This window comes from Dipodomys merriami, unplaced genomic scaffold, assembly GCF_024711535.1.
Source record: "Dipodomys merriami isolate MVZ:Mamm:240054 unplaced genomic scaffold, mDipMer1.0.p SCAF_424, whole genome shotgun sequence".
Lineage (NCBI taxonomy): Eukaryota > Metazoa > Chordata > Mammalia > Rodentia > Heteromyidae > Dipodomys > Dipodomys merriami.
The window spans coordinates 593288-598069 of NW_027205871.1; the positions used below are offsets into that span (position 1 = coordinate 593288).

At 37.1% G+C, this 4782-nt stretch overlaps 1 non-coding gene across 1 annotated transcript; it reads left to right on the plus strand.

Moving 5' to 3' along the window:
• The first annotated feature begins 263 nt into the window (after nt 1–263).
• Nucleotides 264–370, plus strand: LOC138807636 (U6 spliceosomal RNA). The gene has a single exon (XR_011366222.1). It is a non-coding gene; the product is annotated as a U6 spliceosomal RNA (small nuclear RNA).
• Nucleotides 371–4782: the final 4412 nt, after the last annotated feature.

Here is a 4782-nt window from a genome sequence, read left to right on the forward strand (position 1 = left end):
GCCTCCTCCTTTGTTTACCCTTCACATCCCTTCCCAGCCTTCCCCTGTCCCCCCATCCAATACCCCCCCATCCTACACATCTCTTGAACAACAATATCTGGGATTATTTTGTTTTTGAAATGTTAATCTTGTCTATTCTTAAATGTGTGCTTATATAAGAAGTACATGGTTCTAAAATTTCACGAGAAATCTTCAAATCTTACTTTTCTTTGAATTGTCTAGTTTAAGAAAATCAGTTACACTTTATATATAAAAAATTCTCTGTGCTCAATTCAGCAGCACATTCACTAAAATTGGAACAATACAGAGAAGATTAACATGGCCCCTGTGCAAGGTTGACACGCAAATTCTTGAATCATTCCATATTTTTACAAGTAAAGATGCTGGAGGGGATGTGGCCACAAGGGAACCTTACTTGATTCTTGGTGGGAGTGTTAACTTGTTCAACCACTTTGGAAAGCAGTATGGAGGCTGGTCAAAAGACTCCATATAAAGCTCCTTTATGACCCAGCAATCACAATTCTAGGGATTTACCCAAATGATCACAAAGAAGACCATACTAAAACTACCAGCACAACGATGCTAACTGCAGCATTATTTACAATAGCTAAGATATGGAGCTCACCTCTATGGCACACAGAAGATGAATGCACCATGAAAATGTGGTGTATATACACAATTAAATTTTATGCCACCTTCAGAAAGAATGACATCACCCAATTTGTTAAGGATTGGAAAGACTTGGGAAAAAAATTTAATAAGTGAATTAAGCCAAGTCAAAAGAAACATAGGTCCCATGGTTTCCCTTATTTTCAACAGCTAATATATGTCTGGGATAAGCAGAATAGATCATAAGCTATGTGCATATCAGATAAAATGATATTACAGGAAATGAACCAGACGTGTTTTTTGTTGTTTCTTGCTATTGTTTTTAAGATACTTATAATTCGTGATGTGATTTTTTTTATTCCTTTATATGTTCCTCCCCTACGCTCTAACCTCTGTTTTCACTGTATTTGAAGTTGGTGCGCCTACATCCTGTGTTTACATTTCTCAAATTTGGGGAGGGGAAAGGGAAATACAAAATTCTTAAATAGGGATAAATGTTGATATGCACAAAACACTATGGTGAAAAATGAACTTTACAATTTAGGCAGGGGAAGGGGGAGGGGAGTGTATTTGTGGAGGTGGGAGGGAAGGGATGGTGGAAGAAAAACAAAAGGAAGAGGTAACAATGCTTGTTAGGAAATGTACTCATTATTTACTCATATAAATATGACACCTCTGTACAGTTATTTTTACAGGTGGACCTATTGCAACATTGAGAAAAACAAGTCCTTATGTTGAAAACGAATTTTACAACTTTGGTGGGGGGGAGTGGGGAGGCTTGGGTGGGAGGCTGGAGAAGGAAGGGAATGGATGGGAAAGGGAAACAAAGGAGGAGGCTACAATGCTTGATAAGAAATGTTATCGTGCCCATGTAATTGTAACCCCTCTGTACAGTATTTTCACAGTAAAAAATAAACAACGTATAAAAATATTCTGATATAGAAGAGTTTATTTCCTTTATTTTACTCAGATAATATCATTAACAAAGAAATTAATGCAGAACATTGATATGCTGATATGAAGGTATTTTGAATAAATGTGTGTGTGCATACACACATTCATGCACACATGCAAACATGCACATTCTTGTTTATTGGCATGCTCAGAGTTTGAAATCAGGGCTTCAAAGTCTTGCTAGGCCTTTCCTCTCTAGATTGATGAGCTAATATATGAGCTACATCTCCATTCCTGGCTCTTTGCTAGTTCATTATAATTTCTGAAAAATAATCTCATGAATTTATTCCACCCTGAGAGTCTTCCAACAGTTATCCATAGATCTCAGGCTTCTGATTAGATATTCTGAGTAGATAGGATTAGAGGTGTGAGCAGCCAGGAAAAGGCTTTCAGAATAATTTTAAAAGTAGAAGAAATTTTACTTGATGGGGGCCTGTTTTATCATCTCCTACTGTTAAAGCATTTTGGAGTGATTATATGTGAATTTATTTTGTTTTCGGATTCTTAAAAGATAGTAAGTGTTGGGATTTAAAAGTTTCAGTATTTTTTAAAAAAGGATACTGGAGCTGTGGGCCAAAAGAAATTTGACTCTCTTTGGACTTCAATTTATAAACTCAGCTCTGTGCATGATAACCCAATGTCACCAACACAGTCTGTGTTGGTGTTGAAGACAAAATGTGACAGAAAACAATCACTATAGGCAATATTTGGTATGCTATTATTTCTTGGACAATATGAATATTGAATTGAGAGTGTAAGAGAATGGAGAGATTTTACCTATATTTTTTGTAATGTTAAAAGGCTTTTGGAGACTGTGACTCATTTCCTTCCTCACTGTGTGTCTTTGGGCCATGCAATTCGTGACTTTAATTAAAATTTTTCCCAACACTAAAATGATAATAACATTAGCATTATAGCAAATATTATCTTAAGAATTGAGAGAAATAAAACTTGCAAAATACTTAACATAAACTTTTATGAACGAGCTTTGAGTTTAGCCAAAAATTTTTAATACTAACTAGAATGCAATAATATTACAGAAAACATTACAGGTAGTGAGCAACCAGAAGGAATGTGATCTATTGAACATGCTCTGCTTCCAAGGAAGCCAGGTGTACAACTACTCATGCTTTAAATCAAACTGGTTATCTTAGGACTTGGTAGTGTAAAAATATCAAGGACAGAATAATGAAGGAATGTTGTAGACTGAGGTAATGTCCATATGATAATGTGCAAAACTGATAAAAGGTAAAAGTACCTGAGCAGTATATTATGTTTTATATCATTTAAGTTGCATTGCAAAGATAGGGAATACCTAGAACAATGAATTCTTTTTGATATCCTATCATAGGTCCTTAGCAGGATGAACTCTTTCTTCATTCTTTATTTTTTTTTAATTTTATTTTATTTTATTTGAGAACATACTGTACAGAGGGGCTACAATTACATGGGCAGGATAATACATACATTTCTTACCAAGCATTGCAGCCTCCTCCTTTGTTTACCCTTCACCTCCCTTCCCCGCCTCCCCCCACCCAATTATACCCCCCTCCCCCCTCACACCGACATTGTAAAGCTGGTTTTGACATGACATTTTGTACTTCTCATTGTTGCAACAGGTCCACCTGAATCCTTAAACGACTTGTTTGTCCCCATCTCCTCCACATGTTATACTGACATCAAATATAGTGAAAGCGGGGGTTACACTGTGGGGGAGGGACATACAAAGCAACAAAGAAATAATCTTATAAATGCGTTAGAAACACATGCATGAAAGAAACGAAAACATTAAAATACATATTTAAGGGTTCATTTTCCTAACATCACATTATCTGACCTTTTCTGCTTGACTCATACCTATACTAGATATTGCAAATAAGGGAAACCATGGGACCTATGCTTCTTTGGGCCTGGCTTACTTCACTTAATATAATTTTTTCCAAACCTTTCCATTTACTAACAAATGGGGAAATGTCATTCTTTCTGATGGAGGCATAGAATTCCATTGTGTATATATACCACATTTTCTTGATCCATTCATCTACTGAGGGGCATCTGGGTTGGTTCCATATCTTAGCTATGGTAAATAATGCTGCAATAAACATAGTTGTGCTGGTAGCTTTAGTGTGGTCTTGTTTGTAAACATTTGGGTAAATGCCCAAAAGTGGGATTGCTGGATCATAGGGGAGATCTATGTGAAGTCTTTTGAGGAACCTCCATACTGCTTTCCAAAGTGGTTGAACAAGTTTACATTCCCACCAACAATGAAGTAAGGTTCCTTTCTGTCCACATCCCCTCCAGCATCTATTGTTGGTAGAGTTCTTGATTTTTGCTGTTCTAACTGGAGTGAGGTGATATCTCAATGTTGTTTTGATTTCTTTCTTCATTCTTGTAGAAGCAATATCAGATGAGAGGAACTGTATTTTTTGTTTGCTTCCTTCAATTTATTCTTCAATTTGAAATCTAAACTACTTGAGACTGAAAAAAAAAAAAACAAGGGAAATTAGACACGCAGGCTTTGGAAAGAACAATCAACATAAAATATATAAAATACATATAGCCTTATGAAAGGTCTAACTAAATTGAGTTATATAGTCTCAAGCATAAACAGAAAATGATATAAGCAATATCATGTTATTGAAAATTGAAAAATCTAAGGAGTTGCTTAATTTTTTCCTTTCTTCTCCCTTGAATTAATTATTGATTTTTGTATAGAGAGATTAAAGTTAACATTAACAAGAAATGATTAAAATTCAAAAGAGATCTGGGAAGATGGTAGGGGAGAAACTGGAGGTTAAACAGGCTCTCTCATAGAAAGCAGTTTAAGTGTTCCAGTGAACAGTCCTAAGCAAGAGAATCACAACAAGGGTGCCATCACAGTACAGAGAGTTTGGCCAGAGAGGGAAAATCCAGGCAAGGGGACAGGTCCGTGCACTTGCCAGCAGGCTCATTTACAGTTGTGGTGGTGGCAGTGGCAACCGTAGCCACCAAACCTGAAACACAGAGAGTCCTGGACGAGGGCCCCAGATCAGCGGGCTAGGGCATTCTACACAACACCAGCAAGAACTGACAAGGAACAGACATCTTCATCCTGCAGATCGCAGACCAGAGACGACCCAGGAACCAAGACTCTTGTGTGAGTAGAAGCCTGACATCCTCACTCCTTCTAAGGGAGCAGAGGAGGAAAGGCCACCCCACCCCTCCCCACTACTGGAGAGC